Consider the following 24,306-nt stretch of genomic DNA (forward strand, 5'->3'; position numbering starts at 1 on the left):
TATAGACTGATCGTTTCTTTATCAGTGCGCAAACATACAAAAGCAGCAGGGGATCACATACTTTTTCCCCCTTACTATACAAAGAATTTCCCCCTTATTATACAAAGTATTCCCTCCCTTACTATACAAAGTATTCCCCCCCTTACTATACAAAGTATTCCCCCCCTTACTATACAAAGTATTCCCCCCCTTACTATACAAAGTATTCCTCCCCTTACTATACAAAGTACCCCCCCTTACTATACAAAGTATTCCCCCCTTACTATACAAAGTATTCCCCCCCTTACTATACAAAGTATTCCCCCCTTACTATACAAAGTATTCCCCCCCTTACTATACAAAGTATTCCCCCCTTACTATACAAAGTATTCCCCCCTTACTATACAAAGTATTCCCCCCTTACTATACAAAGTATTCCCCCCTTACTATACAAAGTATTCCCCCCCTTACTATACAAAGTATTCCCCCTTATTATACAAAGTATTCCCCCCCTTACTATACAAAGTATTCCCCCCTTACTATACAAAGTATTCCCCCCTTACTATACAAAGTATTCCCCCCTTACTATACAAAGTATTCCCCCCCTTACTATACAAAGTATTCCCCCCCTTACTATACAAAGTATTCCCCCCTTACTATACAAAGAATTTCCCCCTTATTATACAAAGTATTCCCCCCCTTACTATACAAAGTATTCCCCCCCTTACTATACAAAGTATTCCTCCCCTTACTATACAAAGTACCCCCCCTTACTATACAAAGTATTCCCCCCTTACTATACAAAGTATTCCCCCCCTTACTATACAAAGTATTCCCCCCTTACTATACAAAGTATTCCCCCCCTTACTATACAAAGTATTCCCCCCCTTACTATACAAAGTATTCCCCCCCTTACTATACAAAGTATTCCCCCCTTACTATACAAAGTATTCCCCCTTACTATACAAAGTATTCCCCCCTTACTATACAAAGTATTCCCCCCCTTACTATACAAAGTATTCCCCCCTTACTATACAAAGTATTCCCCCCCTTACTATACAAAGTATTCCCCCCTTACTATACAAAGAATTTCCCCCTTATTATACAAAGTATTCCCCCCCTTACTATACAAAGTATTCCCCCCCTTACTATACAAAGTATTCCTCCCCTTACTATACAAAGTACCCCCCCTTACTATACAAAGTATTCCCCCCTTACTATACAAAGTATTCCCCCCCTTACTATACAAAGTATTCCCCCCTTACTATACAAAGTATTCCCCCCCTTACTATACAAAGTATTCCCCCCTTACTATACAAAGAATTTCCCCCCTTACTATACAAAGTATTCCCCCCCTTACTATACAAAGTATTCCCTCCCCCCTTACTATACAAAGTATTCCCCCCCTTACTATACAAAGTATTCCCCCCCTTACTATACAAAGTATTCCCCCCCCCTTACTATACAAAGTATTCCCCCCCTTACTATACAAAGTATTCCCCCCCTTACTATACAAAGTATTCCCCCCCTTACTATACAAAGTATTCCCCCCTTACTATACAAAGTATTCCCCCTTACTATACAAAGTATTCCCCCCCTTACTATACAAAGTATTCCCCCCTTACTATACAAAGTATTCCCCCCCTTACTATACAAAGTATTCCCCCCTTACTATACAAAGTATTCCCCCCTTACTATACAAAGTATTCCCCCCCTTACTATACAAAGTATTCCCCCCTTACTATACAAAGAATTTCCCCCTTATTATACAAAGTATTCCCCCCCTTACTATACAAAGTATTCCCCCCCTTACTATACAAAGTATTCCTCCCCTTACTATACAAAGTACCCCCCCTTACTATACAAAGTATTCCCCCCTTACTATACAAAGTATTCCCCCCCTTACTATACAAAGTATTCCCCCCTTACTATACAAAGTATTCCCCCCCTTACTATACAAAGTATTCCCCCCTTACTATACAAAGAATTTCCCCCCTTACTATACAAAGTATTCCCCCCCTTACTATACAAAGTATTCCCTCCCCCCTTACTATACAAAGTATTCCCCCCCTTACTATACAAAGTATTCCCCCCCTTACTATACAAAGTATTCCCCCCCCCTTACTATACAAAGTATTCCCCCCCTTACTATACAAAGTATTCCCCCCCTTACTATACAAAGTATTCCCCCCTTACTATACAAAGTATTCCCCCTTACTATACAAAGTATTCCCCCCTTACTATACAAAGTATTCCCCCCCTTACTATACAAAGTATTCCCCCCTTACTATACAAAGTATTCCCCCCCTTACTATACAAAGTATTCCCCCCTTACTATACAAAGAATTTCCCCCTTATTATACAAAGTATTCCCCCCCTTACTATACAAAGTATTCCCCCCTTACTATACAAAGTATTCCCCCCCTTACTATACAAAGTATTCCCCCTTACTATACAAAGTATTCCCCCTTACTATACAAAGTATTCCCCCCCCTTACTATACAAAGTATTCCCCCCTTACTATACAAAGTATTCCCCCCCTTACTATACAAAGTATTCCCCCCTTACTATACAAAGTATTCCCCCCCTTACTATACAAAGTATTCCCCCCTTACTATACAAAGTATTCCCCCCCTTACTATACAAAGTATTCCCCCCTTACTATACAAAGTATTCCCCCCCTTACTATACAAAGTATTCCCCCCCTTACTATACAAAGTATTCCCCCCCTTACTATACAAAGTATTCCCCCCCTTACTATACAAAGTATTCCCCCCTTACTATACAAAGTATTCCCCCCCTTACTATACAAAGTATTCCCCCCTTACTATACAAAGTATTCCTCCCCTTACTATACAAAGTATTCCCCCCTTACTATACAAAGTATTCCCCCCCTTACTATACAAAGTACCCCCCCTTACTATACAAAGTATTCCCCCCTTACTATACAAAGTATTCCCCCCTTACTATACAAAGTATTCCCCCTTACTATACAAAGTATTCCCCCCTTACTATACAAAGTATTCCCCCCCTTACTATACAAAGTATTCCCCCCCTTACTATACAAAGTACCCCCCCTTACTATACAAAGTATTCCCCCCTTACTATACAAAGTATTCCCCCCTTACTATATAAAGTATTCCCCCCTTACTATACAAAGTATTCCCCCCCTTACTATACAAAGAATTTCCCCCTTACTATACAAAGTATTCCCCCCCTTACTATACAAAGTATTCCCCTCCTTACTATACAAAGTATTCCCCCCCTTACTATACAAAGAATTTCCCCCTTACTATACAAAGTATTCCCCCCCTTACTATACAAAGTATTCCCCCCTTACTATACAAAGTATTCCCCCCCTTACTATACAAAGTATTCCCCCCCTTACTATACAAAGAATTTCCCCCTTACTATACAAAGTATTCCCCCCCTTACTATACAAAGTATTCCCCTCCTTACTATACAAAGTATTCCCCCCCTTACTATACAAAGAATTTCCCCCTTACTATACAAAGTATTCCCCCCCTTACTATACAAAGTATTCCCCCCTTACTATACAAAGTATTCCCCTCCTTACTATATAAAGTATTACCCCCTTACTATACAAAGTATTCCCCCCCCCTTACTATACAAAGTATTCCCCCCTTACTATACAAAGTATTCCCCCCTTACTATACAAAGTATTCTCCCCCCTTACTATACAAAGTATTCCCCCCTTACTATACAAAGTACCCCCCCTTACTATACAAAGAATTCCCCCCTTACTATACAAAGTATTCCCCCCCTTACTATACAAAGTATTCCCCCCTTACCAGAGATGTATAGTAACGAAGTAGAACTACTTAAGTACCGAAATGCGGTATCTGTACTTTCCTAGAGTAGAATTTTTTTCTCCTACTTCTACTTTTACTTCACTACATTTTTTCGATGATTTCGATACTTCTACTCAAGTATTTTTTTTTTGTGCTGCATAGTTACTCGTTACTTTTAAAAAAATTACCACTGCCAGAACAGTAGATGGCAGGTTGCATAAAGCTCAAAAAAATGTGTATAATGTCATTTGTAAATCAGCGCATACGAAAATAAAGGCTGTGTATAATAAAAGCTGCTATACCAAATCTTTCCAATAAAAAGAAAATATGAAACAAACAAATAAATGGTGCTACAGCGCTTAAAGTGCATCAAGAAACTACTAACAAACACAGGTTAATCATTTGAATAAATCATTTGAAATAATAAAAACAATATGATGTTCAAACGTTTGACTTCTTTCTTTAATAACTACATAACACAGTACTTGTACTTCTACTTTCAGTACTTGAGTAGAAATTTTTTTTCAAAACTACTGGTACTTTTTACTTTTAGTACTTAAGTAGCAAATTTTTTGAAAAAACTACTTGCAATACTTAAGTAAAAAAAATGTTGAATACTTTAGTACTTCTACTTAAGTAACTTTTTCTGCGAGCACTTCCACTTCTACTCAAGTAATTTTTTGATCGAGCACTTGTACTTTTACTCAAGTAGAAATTTCGAGTACTTTATACAAGTCTGCCCCTTACTATACAAAGTATTCCTCCCTTACTATACAAAGAATTTCCCCCTTACTATACAAAGTATTCCCCCCCTTACTATACAAAGTATTCCCCCCCTTACTATACAAAGTATTCCCCCCCTTACTATACAAAGTATTCCCCCCTTACTATACAAAGTATTCCCCCCCTTACTATACAAAGTATTCCCCCCTTACTATACAAAGTATTCCCCCCCTTACTATACAAAGTATTCCTCCCCTTACTATACAAAGTATTCCCCCCCTTACTATACAAAGTATTCCCCCCTTACTATACAAAGTATTCCCCCCTTACTATACAAAGTATTCCCCCCTTACTATACAAAGTATTCCCCCCCTTACTATGCAAAGTATTCCCCCCTTACTATACAAAGTATTCCCCCCCTTACTATACAAAGTATTCCCCCCCTTACTATACAAAGTATTCCCCCCTTACTATACAAAGTATTCCCCCCCTTACTATACAAAGTATTCCCCCCTTACTATACAAAGTATTCCCCCCCTTACTATACAAAGTATTCCCCCCCTTACTATACAAAGTATTCCCCCCTTACTATACAAAGTATTTCCCCCTTACTATACAAAGTATTCCCCCCCTTACTATACAAAGTATTCCCCCCCTTACTATACAAAGTATTCCCCCCCTTACTATACAAAGTATTCCCCCCTTACTATACAAAGTATTCCCCCCCTTACTATACAAAGTATTCCCCCCCTTACTATACAAAGTATTCCCCCCCTTACTATACAAAGTATTCCCCCCTTACTATACAAAGTATTTCCCCCTTACTATACAAAGTATTCCCCCCCTTACTATACAAAGTACTCCCCCCCCCCCTTACTATACAAAGTATTCCCCCCTTACTATACAAAGTATTCCCCCCCCTTACTATACAAAGTATTCCCCCCCCTTACTATACAAAGTATTCCCCCCCCCTTACTATACAAAGTATCCCCCCCTTACTATACAAAGTATTCCCCCCCTTACTATACAAAGTATTCCCCCCCTTACTATACAAAGTATTCCCCCCCTTACTATACAAAGTATTCCCCCCTTACTATACAAAGTATTCCCCCCCCCCCTACTATACAAAGTATTTCCCCCCTTACTATACAAAGTATTCCCCCCTTACTATACAAAGTATTCCCCCCTTACTATACAAAGTATTCCCCCCCTTACTATACAAAGTATTCCCCCCTTACTATACAAAGTATCCCCCCCCCCTTACTATACAAAGTATTCCCCCCTTACTATACAAAGTATTCCCCCCTTACTATACAAAGTATTCCCCCCCTTACTATACAAAGTATTCCCCCCCTTACTATACAAAGTATTCCCCCTTACTATACAAAGTATTCCCCCCCCCTTACTATATAAAGTATTCCCCCCTTACTATACAAAGTATTCCCCCCTTACTATACAAAGTATTCCCCCCCCCCCTTACTATACAAAGTATTCCCCCCCTTACTATACAAAGTATTCCCCCCTTACTATACAAAGTATTCCCCCCTTACTATACAAAGTATTCCCCCCTTACTATACAAAGTATTCCCCCCCTTACTATACAAAGTATTCCCCCCCTTACTATACAAAGTATTCCTCCCTTACTATACAAAGTATTCCCCCTTACTATACAAACTATTCCCCCCTTACTATACAAACTATTCCCCCCTTACTATACAAAGTATCCCCCCCCCCTTACTATACAAAGTATTCCCCCCTTACTATATAAAGTATTCCCCCCTTACTATACAAAGTATTCCCCCCTTACTATACAAAGTATTCCCCCCCCCCTTACTATACAAATAATTCAATGTTTGAGAAGATCCATCAGAGCGCCGCCTGTGTTCATGGTGGGAATGGTCCAAGTTTATTCATTCCCATACATCACAGAAGCAATGTTTTAGCACAGCAATCTCCTTTTATCAAATTCCTAATTTTTTTTTTTTTTGCATCATATTCCACGACTACCCAGGCACTGGTGACGCTCCTGTTGTGCGTTAGTAAAGAACCTGGCTGCGTACGCTCTACAAGCTCTATTAATATGTATTGCACAGGCAGCTGTATTAATATATATATATTGCACAGGCTCGGCTCCTATGGAGCGGTATACTCTCCAGCTATCACACTCTCCCTCCAGCAGATGTGCCCAGAAATACAAGTACTTTACATCTCCAGAATCAATAGCAAGGAGTAAAACACAAACACATATACCTCGCTAATCAAAAAGTGACATAGTCAATATGCCGCTTTACTGGATGCCATATATCCACGGTAATCACAAGCTCCCTGTGCGATTGATGTACTGCTGTTGCACGCACTGTCTCTCAAATAGCATGCTATCACTGCCAGCAACGAGGTGGGCACCGCACTCACATCCAGTAATGCAAAGAGCTATATATAGTCAGAGAGCGAGAGATACATATAGAGAGATAATTAAGAGGTTGTGTGAACGCTATCCGTATTAAAATTCACTGCAAACAGATTGAGATGACGGTGGATCTTCGAGAAGGTGAGACAAGAAGATGGAGAGAACGTAAGAAATAGGTGGGATGGATGGATGGATAGGTAGTTCAGCTCTTGGGCCATTGGAGCTTACATTCTAATGTAGTGACACAAGCAATACAATTCACTGCCAACAGATTGAGATAACACTGGATCTCCGAGAAGGTGGTGAGAACTTGTGTCACGACATTAGAATGTTAGCTCCAATGGCCCAAGAGCAGTGGCGGTTTTAGGCATGGGCAAACGGGGCAGCATTTTTTCATGACACGTGGGGGGGCGGCGTGACAGTGTTCCCCAACCCCCGGGCCTTGGACCGGTACCGGTCCGTGGATCAAATAGTACCGGGCCGCCCGAGGAACTTTGAATAATTTCACTGTGGCAGTCGAGCCAAGGCGCAGAGCATTGCTCCCCCCCCCCCCCGAGCCCGCCCATTGTGTGACAATAGCGAATGAAAATTCGCTATTGTCACACTGATCCTCCTCCTGGCCAATCAGGGAGCGGGTCCTCCTGCTTCCTGATTGGCCGAAAAGGCAAACCCCACGCCATTGGCCGAGGATGAGGCGCCGCGGGAGGACTGAGGAGACGCGGGGAATCCGGGGACTGAACTGCCGAGAAGTGAGGTAAGTGCAAGAGTCTGGTCTCGCGGGGGGAACGCTGGCATCTCATCATTGAAAGGGGGCAATGCTGTGGCACTTTGCATTTATTGGGGGCATTGCTGTGGCACTCTGCATTTATTGGGGCAATGCTGTGGCACTCTGCATTTATTGGGGGCAATGCTGTGGCACTCTGCATTTATTGGGGGCATTGCTGTGGCACTCTGCATTTATTGGGGGCATTGCTGTGGCACTCTGCATTTATTGGGGGCAATGCTGTGGCACTCTGCATTTATTGTTATGTTGTCATGTTATTTTTTTTGGGGGGGGGGCGCCGGGAGGGAGTCTTGCCCGGGGAGCAATTTAATGTAGAACCGCCACTGCCCAAGAGCTGAACTACCTAACATTCTAATGTAGTGACACAAGCAATACAATTCTCTGCAAACAGATTGAGATGACGGTTGATCTTCGAGAAGGTGGTGAGAACTTAAGACATAGGTAGGTAGGATGGATGGATAGATAGGTAGTTCAGCTCTTGGGCCATTGGAGCTTACATTCTAATGTAGTGACACAAGCAATAACATTCACTACAAACAGATTGAGATGATGGTGGATCTTCGAGAAGGTGAGACAAGAAGATGGTGAGAACGTAACCACTTTAACTCTGCTCACATTGCTGCTACTGTGGCTCGCTATCGTCCAGCGACATAGACCTACGTCGCTGGACTCCGACCCTTGTGGGCGGCGCGCACGCCGCCGGAGGCTCGCTCCCGCTGTGTTCACACAGCGGGAGTCGGGCAGGGTCCGCTGCTCTTCCCCGATCGTCGGGGAATCTAGTTTGGAGATCCGCCCGCTTGTGTAAACAGAGCGGGCGGATCTCCTAAGTGACAGGGAGTGACAGATCGCAGTGTTCAGCATAGCTGAACATGCGATCTGTCCCTGTGTCATTTAGTCACCTCCCCCCCACACGTTAGTAAGCACCAGGCATACATTAACCCCTCCCTCTCCAATAAAATTAACCCCTTCCCTGCCAGTGTCATTTTTACAGTAACAGTGCATATGTATAGCACTGATTACTGTAGTAATGTCACTGGTACCCCCAAAAGTGTCAAAAATGTCAGTCAAGGGTCCGATCTGTCCGCCGCAATGTCGCAGTCCCGCAAAAAAAAAAAAAAAAATCGCAGATCGCCGCCATTACTCGTTAAAAAAAAAAAACACCAAAAATGACAGAAATCTTTCCCTTAGTTAGTAAACGCAATAACTTTTGCGCAAACCAATCAAAATACGCTTATTGTGATTTTTTTTTACCAAACATAGGTGGCAGAAAACAAATTGGCCAAAAATTTTAAAAAATTTAGATTTTTAAATTTTTTTGGGGGGAATTTCATATAAAAAAATGTTAAAAATATTGTTATTTTTTCAAAATAAACGCTCTTTTTTTGTTTATAGTGCAAAAAGTAAAAATCGCACAGGTGATCAAATACCACCAAAATAAAGCTCTGTTTGTGGGAAAAAAAGGACGTAAATTTCGTTTAGGTACGGCATTGCACGACCGCGCAATTGTCAGTTAAATTCGCACTGTGCCGAATCGCAAAAAGTGGCCCAGACGTAAGACAGCAAAATCCTCCGGTGGTAAAGTGGTTAAGACATAGGTAGCATGGATGGATAGATTGCTCCAATAGCCCAAGAGCTGAACTACTCTTAGGTTCTCTCTATCTTCTTGTCTCACCTTTTCAAAGATCAACCGTTATCTCAATCTGTTTGCAGTGAATTTTATTGCTTGTGTCACTACATTAGAATGTAAGCTCCAATGGCCCAAGAGCTGAACTACCTAACATTCTAATGTAGTGACACAAGCAATGAATTCACTAAAAACAGATTGAGATGATGGTGGATTTTCGAGAAAGTGAGACAAGAAGATGGAGAGAACTTAAGACATAGGTAGGATGGATGGATGGATGGATAGATAGCTCCAATGGCCCAAGAGCTGAACTGCCTATCTATCCATCCATCCATCCTGCCTATGTCTTAAGTTCTCTCCATCTGGGTGGCAGACTGGAGGGTGAGTACATCAGACTGGGGGCTGGCTGGCTTCCATGCACCTCTTTTAATCTTTTTCAACTTTATTTTTTTCTGATACAGGGATGGAGACGCTGGGCATTACCTGCTGGTGTCTAACTTAAAGTCCCACATAGCCTACATTGTTCATGTAACCAGGGATGGAGGCGCCTTGCCTACAGGCTGGTGCCTCATTTAAAGTCCCACCGTGCGTCTTTGGTGGATGCAGTCTGATTTGACCCCAGTTTTTTCATATACAGGGATGGATTTTATGAAATTAGGGATGGAGGCACTGTGCTTTACAGGCCAATGCCTCATATAAAGTCCCAATATGTGTTTTATACTGCATCCGCCAAGGGGATGGAGGTGTATGCTTTTCAGCTGGTCCTTTTCAGTTGGTACCATTGCTACAACATCGCTATTAGAGTTTTTGATATATTAGAGGTTGGTGGCAGACTGGAGGGTGAGTACATCAAACTGGGGGCTGGCTTCCATGTACCTCATTTAATCCTTTCAACTTTAGTTTTTTCTGATACAGGGATGGAGGCGCTGGGCATTACCTGCTGGTGTCCCACTTAAAGTCCCACATAGCCTTCATTGTTCTACATTAGAATGTTAGCTCCAATGGCCCAAGAGCTGAACTACCCAACATTCTAATGTAGTGACACAAGCAATACAATTCACTGCAAACAGATTGGGATGACGGTGGATCTTCGAGAAGGTGAGACAAGAAGATGGTGAGAACTTAAGACATGGGTAGGATGGATGGATGGATAGATTGCGCCAATGGCCCAAGAACTGAACTACCGATCTATCCATCCATCCTACCTATGTCTTACGTTCTCTCATCTTCTTGTCTCACCTTCTCGAAGACCCACCGTCATCTCAGTCTGTTTGCAGTGAATTTTATTGCTTGTCTCACTACATTAGAATGATAGGTAGTTCAGCTCTTGGGCCATCGGAGCTTACAATCTAATTACATAGTTACATAGTAGTTGATGTTGAATAAAGACAATAGTCCATCCAGTTCAACCTGTGTAGGTGTGTGTGGCCGTAATCATCTCTCATACCCCTGAATGTTCTGATCCTTGAGATGTACGTCTAAGAGTCTTTTTAAAGCCACCATACTTCCCGCAGAAACCACCTCTTGTGGCAGAGAATTCCACAATCTTGTAGCCCTAACAGTAAAGAACCCCCTGCGTTGCCTGAGGTTAAAACGCTTCTCCTCTAATCACATTGTATGTCCTCGAGTCCTCATGCAATCCTTTCGACTGAATAGCTGTTTTTCTATGCCGAGATCACCATTGAGATATTTATAAATTGCTATCATGTCCCCTCTCAGGCGTCTCTTCTCCAGGGAGAATAAATCAAGCGATTGCAGACGCTCTTCATAATTAAGGTCCTCCAATCCCCTAATTAGTTTAGTTGCCCTTCTCTGGACTCTCTCCAGCTCCAACACATCCCTCCTGAGGACTGGCGACCAGAACTGGACAGAATACTCAAGATGAGGTCGGACCAGAGTTTTATAAAGTGGAAGGATTATAGTTTTATCTCTGGAATACATCCCTTTCTTTATGCATGCTAATATTCTGCTAATGTAGTGACACAAGCAATAAAATTCACTGCAAACAGATTGAGATGACGGTGGATCTTCGAGAAAGTGAGACGAGAAGATGGTGAGAACGTAAGACATAGGTAGGATGGATAGATAGGTAGTTCAGCTCTTGGGCCATTGGAGCTAACATCCTAATGTAGTGACACAAGCAATAACATTCACTGCAAACCGATTGAGATGACGGTGGATCTTCGAGAAGGTGAGACAAGAAGAAGGGGTACAGAACGCAAGACATAGGTAGGGTAGATAGGTAGTTCAGTTCTTGCGCCATCAGAGCTTACAATCTAATGTAGTGACACAAGTATTAAAATTCACTGCAAACAGACTGAGATGATGGTGGATCATGGGGAAGGTGGGACAAGAAGAAGGACTACAGAACCCAAGACATAGGTAGGATAGCTAGATAGGTAGTTCCGGTCTTGCGCCATCGGAGCTTACAATCGAATGTAGTGACACAAGCACACACAAGTATTAAAATTCACTTCAAACAGATTGAGATGATGGTGGATCATGGAGAAGGTGGGACAAGACGAAGGGGTACAGAACGTAAGACATAGGTAGGATAGCTAGATAGGTAATTCAGGTCTTGCACCATCGGAGCTTACAATCTAATGTAGTGACACAAGTATTCAAATTCACTGCAAACAGACTGAGATGATGGTGGATCATGGAGAAGGTGGGACAAGAAGAAGGGGGATGAAAGAAGAAAATGGTCGCACACCACCACGGAATCCAATGAAGAAAAGTTCTTTATTCACATGAGTAGTACAAGGCACAGCAAGGCAGGACCGCAGACGCGTTTCACACAAACAAGCACATAGCAGTCATGTGAAACGCGTCTGCAGTCCTGCCCTGCTGTGCCTTGTACCACTCATGTGAATAAAGAACTTTTCTTCATTGGATTCCGTGGTGGTTTGCGACCATTTTTTTTCTTTCATGCTTCTGGTGACGAAGGGGTACAGAACGTAAGACATAGGTAGGGTAGATAGGTAATTCAGTTCTTGCGGCATCGGAGCTTACAATCTAATGTAGTGACACAGGTATTCAAATTCACTGCAAACAGACAGAGATGATGGTGGATAATGGAGAAGATGGGACAAGACTAAAGGGGTACAGAATGCTACATAGGTACTTCAGTTCTTGTGCCATCGGAGCTTACAATCTAATGTAGTGACACAAGCACACACAAGTATTAGGATTCACCGCAAACAGACTGAGATGATGGTGGATCATGGAGAAGGTGAGACAAGAAGAAGGGCTACAGAACGCAAGACATAGGGTAGATAGCTAGATAGGTGGTTCAGTTCTTGCACCATCAGAGCTTACAATCTAATGTAGTGACACAAGCACACACAAGTATAAGGATTCACTGCAAAAAGACTGAGATGACGTTGGAGAAGGTGGGACAAGAAGAAGGGGTATAGAACCCAAGACATAGGTAGGGTAGATTGGTGGTTCAGTTCCTGCGCCATCGGAGCTTACAATCGAATGTAGTGACACAAGTATTAAAATTCACTGCAAACAGACTGAGATGATGGTGGATCATGGAGAAGATGGGACAAGAAGAAGGGATACAGAACGCAAGACATAGGTAGGATAGCTAGATAGGTGGTTCAGTTCCTGCGCCATCGGAGCTTACAATCGAATGTAGTGACACAAGTATTAAAATTCACTGCAAACAGACTGAGATGATGGTGGATCATGTAGAAGGTGGGACAAGAAGAAGGGGTATAGAATGCAAGACATAGGTAGGATAGATATAGGTAGTTCATGTCTTGTGCCATCAGAGCTTACAATCTAATGTAGTGACACAAGTACACACAAGTGTTAAAATTCACTGCAAACAGATTGAGATGATGGTGGATCATGGAGAAGATAGGAGAAGAAAAAAGGGGTACAGAACCCAAGACATAGGTAGGACAGCTAGATAGGTGGTTCCGGTCTCACGCCATCAGAGCTTACAATCTTATGTAGTGACACAGGCACATACAAGTATTCAAATTCACTGCAAACAGACTGAGATGATGGTTGATTATGGAGAAGGTGAGACAAGAAGGGCTACAGAACACAAGACATAGGCAGGATAGATAGCTAGATAGGTAGTTCAGTTCTTGCGCCATTGGAGCTTACAATCTAATGTAGTGACACAAGTATTCAAATTCACTCTAAACAGACTGAGATGACGTTGGAGAAGGTGGGACAAGAAGAAGGGGTATAGAACCCAAGACATAGGTAGGATAGATATAGGTAGTTCATGTCTTGTGCCAGTGGAGCTTACAATCAAATGTAGTGACACAAGCACACACAAGTGTTAAAATTCACTGCAAACAGACTGAGATGATGGTGGACCATGGGGAAGATGGGACAAGAAGAAGGGGTACAGAACACAAGACATAGGTAGGGAAGATAGCTAGATAGGTGGTTCAGTTCTTGCGCCATCGGAGCTAACAATCTAATGCAGTGACACAAGCACACACAAATATTAAAATTCACTGCAGACTGAGATTATGGTGGATAACGGGGAAAAGTGAGACAAGAAGGGATACAGAACAAAAGACATAGGTAGGGTAAATAGGTGGTTCAGTTATTGCGCCATCAGAGCTTACAATCTAATTTAGTGACACAATCACACACAAATATTAAAATTCACTGCAAACAGATTGAGCTGATGGTGGATCATCACGGGAAAAGTGAGACAAGAAGGGATACAGAACAAAAGACATAGGTAGGGTAAATAGGTAGCTCAGTTATTGCGCCATCGGAGCTTACAATCTAATGTAGTGACACAAGCACACACAAGTATTAAAATTCACTGCAAACAGATTCAGATGAAGGTGGGACAAGAAGAAGGACTACAGAATGCAAGACATAGGTAGGGTAGATAGGTAGCTCAGTTCTTGCACCATCAGAGCTTACAATCTAATGTAGTGACACAAGCACACACACACAAGTATTCAAATTCACTGCAAACGAGCTGACATGATGGTGGATCATGGAGAAGGTGGGACAAGAAGAAGGGGTACAGAACCAAGACATAGGTAGGACAGCTAGATAGGTAGTTCAGTTATTGCGCCATCGGAGCTTACAATCTAATGTAGTGACACAAGCACACACAAATATTAAAATTCACTGCAAACAGACTGAGATGATGGTGGATAACGGGGAAAGTGAGACAAGAAGAAGGGATACAGAACAAAAGACATAGGTAGGGTAAATAGGTAGTTCAGTTCTTGCGCCATCGGAGCTTACAATCTAATGTAGTGACACAAGCACACACAAGTTCTAAGGCCAATTTAGGTTGGTCCAAAACACAATGTTCACTCACCTGGTCTGCTCATTCCACCCATGCGAAATTGCTTGGATCAACTCTCCCGGACTAATCCCAATCGCCTGCCCTACCTGCGCGCTCCAGCCTAGCAGATGGGACTCCTCCGGCTAAGACAAGCCAGGATGCAATTTTTCCAATTACGACACGAGATCACCTTCACCCTCCGCCACGTCTTGGATCCAGGCTGCCCCTCTTATTTCCTCTTCTTCTATCGACCCTCCTTTTTATTTCTCTTATTAAGAACGCCTTTATCCTCTCCTTAGCACACCTTTGGCTCTCTCCCGTGTCAACTTCTTTTCTCTCTCTCTCCCTCTCCCTTCTATTTAATCTGCCTAAAGCAGCCTCAGCTGCTAATTCACAAATCTTTAATCTGCTTTTCTGTGGAAGTCTAATGAGAAGGAACAAGCAGCTCCCGTCTCCAGCTCTGCAGCCCCCACAGTTCTGCTGGTGTCGGAAAACTCCAACACAGACTGCCCCCCCCCCCCCCCCAATCCAACTCTGCTGCTGCATATGCAAAGATCGGACGCGAGCAAAGCGCCGCAATCATTCCCACACCAGCAGAGCCAAAGGGAGAGGGGAGGAGGGGGATGCAGGATAGAGATGGAAGCAGACAGGGATAATAGAGTCAAGGGAAAAGCACTTACCTTCCTAAATATACTGAGGAGCCAGGCATGGAGAAAGAGACGTCTCCATCACTGGAGCTCAGCTTGTCCCAGCTCGGGTCCTCTCTGCCTCTTTGCTCAGATGCATTTGGAAAAGGCAGCTCACAATGGGTAGGGGGCAGTGCTGGGATGAGCTTAGAGCTGGAGATAGAAAGGTCTCCGAGATTTGTCAATTATGGTGATATAATATTAGTCAATGAAGTCGTCTACCGCCCCGACTGCCCCCCCCCTTTTATTATTTCTTAGCCTCACTTTATTTCCTCCATATGACCTATGAACATTTTTGCAGTAATAATGCTTCTATTACGAATGCTTTTTTATTTTTCTTGCAGAAGTTTGCAAAGTGTGCCAATTTTATGCATTAAGGCTACGTTCACATGTGGGCATAGCGTATCGCGGGCAGAATCACCGCGATTCTGCCCCACGATCCGGAAATCATTGCAAATCGCGGGACGCCTGTGCGATGCCCGTGATTTGCAATGGCACCCCAAGCGCTGTGCGATGTTGCCGCGGTTTCCGCCTGCTGAATCGAGGTAACATCGCGCAAACAGAATCACAGGACGCATGATGCCCCAAAGAAGCTCTTGCACATTTTTTGGGCGCCATGCGACCCGCGATTTTGTTTGCGCGATGTTACCGCGATTCGGCAGGCGGAAAGCGCGGCAACATCGCACAGCGCTTGGGGTGCCATTGCAAATCAACGGCAACGCACAGGCGTCCCGCGATTTGCAATGATTTCCGGATCTCGGGCAGAATCGCGGTGATTCTGCCAGTGATCCACTGCGCCCACATGTGAACGTAGCCTTAAAGTTAAGAAAAAAAGGGGGGGGGATTGCTCTGGACTGCATCAAAAAAAAAAAAAACCTTTTGAGTGCAGCACCCCCCACCCGTGGCTCTGTCCCACAAAACAACTTTACTGTACGTCATTTCGCGGGACCGCCAGTGGGGGCAGTATAAATACTACAGCAGGTCGGCTCTATTGCGCAAAATGACCTACCTGTACATTGTTACGTGCAATAGCCAGTGGAGGCACACGCGCTGATTCGCCACAGGGGGGAGCCAATCAGCAGGTCCGGCAGCCGCGATTGCCGCCGGGCACCCGTGATCGCTCATTTTGAAGACAGAGCGGCGGTTTGCCATTGTAAACACAGCACACCGCTGTTCTGTAAGTAATGAACACAGAGATCCTCTTATTTAGGAACACAGGTTCACATTATTTATTTCGTTTATTTAGTTTATTTATTTATTATTTATTTAATTTATTTATTTTATTATTTATTTATTAGTTATTTAGGAACACAGGTTCACATTATTTATTTTGTTTATTTATTTATTTTATTTATTTATTAGTTACTTAGGAACACAGGTTCACATTATTTATTTTGTTTATTTATTTATTTAATTTATTTATTTATTAGTTATTTAGGACCACAGGTTCACATTATTTATTTAGTTTATTTATTATTTATTTAATTAATTTATTTTATTATTTATTTATTTATTAGTTATTTAGGAACACAGGTTCACATTATTTATTTTGTTTATTTAGTTATTTTATTTATCTATTTATTAGTTATTTAGGAACATAGGTTCACATTATTTATTTCGTTTATTTATTTATTTATTTTATTTATTAGTTACTTAGGAACACAGGTTCACATTATTTATTTTGTTTATTTATTTAATTTATTTATTTATTAGTTATTTAGGAACACAGGTTCACATTATTTATTTTGTTTATTTATTTATTTAATTTATTTATTTATTAGTTATTTAGGAACACAGGTTCACATTATTTATTTAGTTTATTTATTATTTATTTAATTTATTTATTTTATTATTTATTTATTTATTAGTTATTTAGGAACACAGGTTCGCATTATTTATTTTGTTTATTTATTTATTTTATTTATTTATTTATTAGTTATTTAGGAACATAGGTTCACATTATTTATTTCGTTTATTTATTTATTTTATTTATTTATTTATTAGTTACTTAGGAACACAGGTTCACATTATTTATTTTGTTTATTTATTTATTTTATTTATTTATTAGTTACTTAGGAACACAGGTTCACATTATTTATTTTGTTTATTTATTTAATTTATTTATTTATTAGTTATTTAGGAACACAGGTTCACATTATTTATTTAGTTTATTTATTTTATTTATTTATTTTATTATTTATTTATTTATTAGTTATTTAGGAACACAGGTTCACATTATTTATTTAGTTTATTTATTTTATTTATTTATTATTTATTTATTTATTAGTTATTTAGGAACACAGGTTCACATTATTTATTTAGTTTATTTTTTTATTTTTTTATTTTATTATTTATTTATTTATTAGTTATTTAGGAACACAGGTTCACATTATTTATTTAGTTTATTTATTTATTTAATTTATTTTATTTTATTTATTTATTAGTTATTTAGGAACACATGTTCACATTATTTATTTAGTTTATTTATTTTATTTATTTATTATTTATTTATTTATTTATTAGTTATTTAGGAACACAGGTGTTCATTCAGCAAGCCCACCCCCCCCCCCACACAGTTAAAAAGCACCCCCTAGGGACACATTTAACCCTTTGATCACCCAGTGGTGTTAACCCCATCCCTGCCAGTGTCATTTTTAGAGTAACAGTGCATATTTTTAGCACTGATTACTGTAGTAATGTCACTGGTCCCCCAAAAGTGTCAAAAATGTCAGTTAGGGGTCCGATTTGTCCGCCGCAATATCGCAGCCCCGCTAAAAATCGCAGATCGCCGCCATTACTAGTATAAAAAAATAAAAATGACATAAATCTTTCCCCTAGTTTGTGGACGCAATAACTTTTGCACAATCCAATCAAAATACGCTTAATAGGATTTTTTTTTTTTTTTTTACCAAAAATACATAGCAGAATACAAATTGGCTTAAAATGATGAAAAAAATTAGATTTTGAATTTTTTTAAATTTTTTTTATTGGGAATGTTATATAGCAGAAAGTAAAAAATATATATATTTTTTTCAGAATTGTCACTAATTTTTTTGTTTTCAGTCAGGGGTCCGATCTGTCCACCGCAATGTCGCAGTCCTGCAAAAAAAATCGCAGATCGCCGCCATTACTCGTAAAAAAAAAAAAAAAACAATAAAAATGACAAAAATCTTTCCCGTAGTTTGTAAACGCGATAACTTTTGCGCAAATAAATCAAAATACGCTTATTGTGATTTTTTTATTTTTTACCAAAAATATGTAGCAGAATACAAATTGGCCTAAAATGATGAAAAAAATTAGATTTTGAATTTATTTTTTTTTTTTTTATTGGGAATGTTATATAGCAAAAAGTAAAAAAAATATATATATTTTTTTCAGAATTGTCCCTAAATTTTTTGTTGATAGCGCAAAAAAAAAAAAAAAAAAATCGCAGAGGTGATCAAATACCACCAAAAGAAAGCTCTATTTGTGGGAAAAAAGGACATCAATTTTGTTTGGGTACAGCGTCGCACGACCGCGCAATTGTCCGGTAAAGTAACGCAGTGCTGAATTGCAAAAAAATGGCCTGGGGGGGGGGGGGGGTAAAACCTTCCGGTCCAGAAGTGGTTAATGTTATATGAAATTATAATTTTCTTTTAGATTTTAGAATTAGCCTCTTGCAGTTCCTGTAGAGCAGCTCTCAGACTGGGAGAGGGTGAAGCAGTAGAAGCCGCCAGAGTCAGCTCTCAGACTGGGAGAGGGTGAAGCAGTAGAAGCCGCCAGAGTCAGAGCTCAGACTGGGAGAGGGTGAAGCAGTAGAGGCCGCCAGAGTCAGAGCTCAGACTGGGAGAGGGTGAAGCAGTAGAGGCCGCCAGAGTCAGAGCTCAGACTGGGAGAGGGTGAAGCAGTAGAAGCCGTCAGAGCTCAGATTGGGAGAGGGTGAAGCAGTAGAAGAAGCCAGAGTCAGAGCTCAGACTGGGAGAGGGTGAAGCAGTAGAAGAAGCCATGCTGATAGAAGGGGAGAATAGAATGAGAGATGAGCTCAGGCAGTCAGGAAACCCCCCCCCCCCCCCCCACTCTCCACTTTAGTTTTGAACCCATTTTATTTAGTAAAGAACACAACATAAGGTGATGGATTACGGTGGGCAGAAGTTTGGGTGACCGGCGTCCTGTGATTGTTGCGATTTTACCGCGACAATCGCTGCAAAATTGCGCCACGTTTGGGGTGTCATTGTAAGTCACGGGAATTGCACGGGCATCCCGCGATTTGCAATGATGGAGGCTCCATTCACATATTGGCGTCTCAGATCGCGGCAGAATCACGCGCGATCCCGATTCATTGCAAATCGCGGGACGCCCGTGCGATTCCCTTGACTTGCAATGGCATCCCAAACACGGCGCGACCCGCCATGATTGTTACTCGGGCGATAGGCGGCAAAATCACGTAAACAAAAACGCGGGGTGCCTGTCGCACAAAAATGTACAAGAACTTCTTTTGGGGCGACAGACGTCCCGCAATTCTGTTTGCGCGATTTTACCGCGATTCTTCGGGCGACATTCGCGGCAAAATCAAGCCGCATTTAGGGTGCCATTGCAAGTTACAGGAAGCGCACGGGCGGCCCGCGGTTTGCAATGATTGAGGCTCCGTTCACTTATTGGCGTCTCGGATCGCAGACGAAAATCACGGCAAAATCGCGCCGCATTTGGGATGCCATTGCAAGTCACGGGAATCGCACGGACGTCCTGCGATTTGCAATGATTGAGGCTCCGTTCACATATTTGCAGCTCGGATCGCGGGCAGAATTGCCACGATTTTGCGATCCTGAATCATTGCAAACCGCGGGATGCCCGTGTGATTCCTGTGACTTGCAATGGCACCCCAAACATGGCATGAATTTGCCGCGATTTTCGCCCAATGAATCGCAGCAAAATCACGCAAACAAACGCGGGACGCCTTTTGCCCAAAAAAAGTACTAGAACTTCTTTCGGGCGACAGGCATCCCGCGATTCTATTTGTGTGATTTTACTGCAATTCGTCAAGCGACAATCGCCGCAAAGTCGTGCCACGTTTGGGGCGCCATTGCAAGTCACGGGAATCCCACGGGCATCCCGCAATTAGCAATGATTCGGGATTGCGGGCAGAATCGCACTGATTCTGCCTGCAATCGAAGACACCAATATGTGAACGGAGCCTCAATCATTGCAAATCGCGGGACGCCCGTGCGATTCCCGTGACTTGCAACGGCACCCCAAAAGCGGCGATATTTTCCCGCGATTATCGCCCGACGAATCGTGGTAAAATCGGGCAAACAGAAGTGCGGGATGCCTGTTGCCCAAAAGAAGTTCTAGTACTTTTTTTGGCGCGACACGATTGCCGCGATTCTGCCCGCGATCCGAAGCGCCAATATGTTAAGGGAGCCTCAATCATTGCAAATTGTGGGATGCCCGTGCGATTTCCATGACTTGCAATGGCACCCCCAAATGCGACGCGATTATTCTGTGATTGTCGCCTGCGATCCAAGTGAACGGAGCCTCAATCATTGCAAATCGCGGCACACCCGTGCTATTCCCGTGACTTGCAACGGCACCCCAAACGCGGCGCAATTTTGCCGCGATTGTCATCCGCGATTTGAGACGCCGATAAGTGAACGGAGCCTCAATCATTGCAAATCGCAGGATGCCCGTGCGATTCCTGTGACTTGCAACAGCACCCCAAATGCAGTACGATTTAGCCACAATTGTTGCCCGCGATCCGAGACGCCAATATGTGAACAGAGCCTCAATCATTGCAAATCGCGGGGCGCCCGTGCGATTCCTGTGACTTCCAATGGCACCCCAAATGCGGTGCGATTTTGTTGTGATTGACGACTGGGATCCGAGACACCAATAAGTGAACAGAGCCTCAATCATTGCAAATCGCGGGGCTCCCGTGCGATTCCAGCGACTTGCAATGGCACCCCAAATGCGGCGCAATTTTGCCGCGGTTCTTCCCACGATCCGAGATGCCAATATGTGAATGGAGCCTCAATCATTGCAAATCGCGGGGCGCCTGTGCGATTCCAGTGACTTGCAATGGCACCCCAAATGCAGCGTGATTTTGCCGCGATTGTCGTCCGCGATCTGAGACGCCAATATGTGAAAGGAGCCTCAATCATTGCAAATCGCGGGGCGCCCGTGCGCTTCCTGTGACTTGCAATGGCACCCCAAATGCGGTGCGATTTTGTTGTGATTGACGCCTGGGATCCGAGACACCAATAAGTGAACAGAGCCTCAATCATTGCCGCAGTTCTTCCCACAATCCGAGATGCCAATATGTGAATGGAGCCTCAATCATTGCAAATCGCGGGGCGCCTGTGCGATTCCAGTGACTTGAAATGGCACCCCAAATGCGGCGCAATTTTGCCGCGGTTCTTCCTAACGGCACCGCAAATGCGGGGCGATTTTGCTGTGATTGTCACCCATTGACGCCTGGGATCGGAGACACCAATAAGTGAACAGAGCCTCAATCATTGCAAATCGCAGGGCTCTCGTGCGATTCCAGTGACTTGCAATGGCACCCCAAATGCGGCGCAATTTTGCCGCGGTTCTTCCCACGAACCGAGGTGCCAATATGTGAAGGGAGCCTCAATCATTGCAAATCGCGGGACGCCCGTGCGATTCCTGTGACTTGCAATGGCACCCCAAATGCGCCACGATTTTGCTGCGATTGACGCCCGCGATCAGAGTCGCCAATATGTGAAGGGAGCCTCAATCATTGCAAATCGCGGGCTGCCCGTGCGATTCCCGTGACTTGCAACGGCACCTCAAGCACGGCGCCATTTTGCCGCGATTGTCGCCCGCGATCCGAGATGCCAATAAGTGAATGGAGCCTGAGCCAGGAGCTATGGCAAAGCAAATAAGCATTGCAGGTCGGTCCTCTTCTCACTGCGCTCCAGCTATTACCCCACATATCAGATTCGGATGAAGCGGCTCTATATATTTCAGAAGCATCGGATGATTGGTTTGTCAGACCCCGGTGTCACCGAGATGCAGAGATAATGGGTAGATGGTAATGATGTTTGCATGTCACATTTTCTCCTGTCAGCTGGTCAAGGACAGACTTCGCATTCCACGTGAACGGACTGTAATGGGGTCTGAATGATGTGGATGTGCAAGGATGAGAACAGACAACCGGTGACGAGCGCCTCTACAGATCTGGGGCTACCTGAGCAATGACCACCCAAGGCAGTGCCGGGACGAGGTCATCCAGCGCCCAGGGCAAAGATGCCAAACTGTGCCCCTCCCTTCCCTTAGGGTTAGGGTCAAGGCGCTCCCATCATTGCAATAAACCATTGCGCCCAGGGCAGCCATCCCTCCTGCCCACCCCTTGTCCCGGCCCTGACTTAAGGGGTTTGTTATTTAGAAAACGAGGGCTGAGTTTTTAAAGCTCATGTACACTTGTGTCACACTTTGAAGAGCGATCCAAAGTGGTTCACTTTTCAGAGGGGGGTTAGACCGGTGGTGAGAAGGTGTTATGTCGCCTCCTCCTGGCCTATTTTACCCCTAAAAGCCTCCGCCACCGGGTGCTGTGGTTGCCTCACGTCTTCTATTTTTTTGCAGAGCCACCATGTATACCCCCCCCCCACCACCACCACCCCCCAGCCGGCTGTCTTTACAGCTTAGGAGTAGTGGTTGGCGTGTGGTTTACCACCCCCCAACCAGGGCTGCCACTGGGGGCCCCGTACAGTCTACCTGGCAGGGCCCCCCCCTCCCCCTGGCCGAAAGCGACTGAGGACATGGATAAATCAGTCTCTCTTTCTCTGGAGCCTCAGCTGCACAGATGAATGAATAGGAAGCGCTCTGAGGCTTCCTGCTCATTCACAAACTGAAGCATAGTAAACACCGTTTTCTATGCTTCAGTGATGAATGGACACAGCAGTGATTGGTACCTTCGCCTCACTGTGTTCATTCAGGAATGGAAGGTGTGATGGTACTCAACCGTCACCGGGAGTGAAAGACAGATACTTAACCACTTCTTGGCCGGAAGGATTTCCCCCCTTAATGACCAGGTCATTTTTTGCGATTCGGCACTGCGTTACTTTAACGGACAATTGTTCGGTCATGCAACGCTGTACCCAAATAAAATTGATGTCTTTTTTTCCCCACAAACAGAGCTTTCTTTTGGTGGTATTTGATCACCTGTGAGATTTTTATTTTTTGCGCTAGAAATTAAAAAAAGAGCGACAATTCTGAAAGAAAAACAATATTTTTCACATTCTGCTATATACCATTCCCCCCCAAAAAAATGTAAAAATCAATTTTTTTTTAACATTTTAGGCCAATTTGTTTTCTGCTACATATTTGTGGTAAAAAAAAAAAAATCACAATAAGCGTATTTTGATTGGTTTGCGCAAAAGTTATCGCGTCTACAAACTAAGGGAAAGATTTATGTCATTTTTATTGTTTTTTTTTACTAGTAATGGCGGTGATCTGCGATTTTTAGCGGGACTGCAACATTGCAGCGGACAGATCGGACCCCTAACTGACATTTTTGGGGGTACCAGTGACATTACTACAGTAATCAGTGCTAAAAATGTGTTACTGTAATAATGACACTGGCAGGGGTTAACAGTATAGGTGATCAAGGGGTTAAATGTGACCCTAGGGGAGTGATTCTAACTGTGGGGGGGCGTGGCTTCTGAGATGACCATAGAGACCTGTGATCCTATATAGAAGGATCACATGGGCTCTGTGATCATTCCAGGGAGAAGGACGGCCGGCTGTGTTTACAACAGCCGACCGTTGTTCTCTCTTAGCGGGAAGCGATCGCAGGTGTCAGGCGGCAATTGGAGCTGCCTGACACCCGCATCAGCTTCCCCGCTGACGATCAGGGGCGGCGGCGTGCGCTCGCCCCTTAGCTCCTCCCAGGTGAGCGACGTAGATCTACGTCGATTTGCCTCTAAGAGCCAGCCTGTTGCAGTAAATATGGCGTAAGCGGCCCGGAAGTGGTTAAGGGGGAAAATCCTCCCGGGCCAGAAGTGGTTAAGGG

At 43.1% G+C, this 24,306-nt stretch overlaps 1 protein-coding gene across 2 annotated transcripts in view; it reads right to left on the reverse strand.

Annotated features, from left to right (window-relative positions):
* Positions 1-15,452, reverse strand: part of FIBCD1 (fibrinogen C domain containing 1) — a 503,247-nt gene extending 487,795 nt beyond the window's left edge. Inside the window, exon 1 of one of the 2 annotated variants that reach the window (XM_082263080.1) lies at positions 15,294-15,452. The gene's annotated coding sequence lies outside the window, so the exon portion shown is untranslated. Of the gene's footprint in view, positions 1-14,646; positions 15,148-15,293 lie in introns of those variants that run through there. The other variant, XM_082263081.1, reaches the window with a different exon arrangement.
* Positions 15,453-24,306: the final 8,854 nt, after the last annotated feature.

This window comes from Pelophylax lessonae, assembly GCF_965119305.1.
Source record: "Pelophylax lessonae genome assembly, chromosome: 7".
Taxonomy (NCBI): domain Eukaryota; kingdom Metazoa; phylum Chordata; class Amphibia; order Anura; family Ranidae; genus Pelophylax; species Pelophylax lessonae.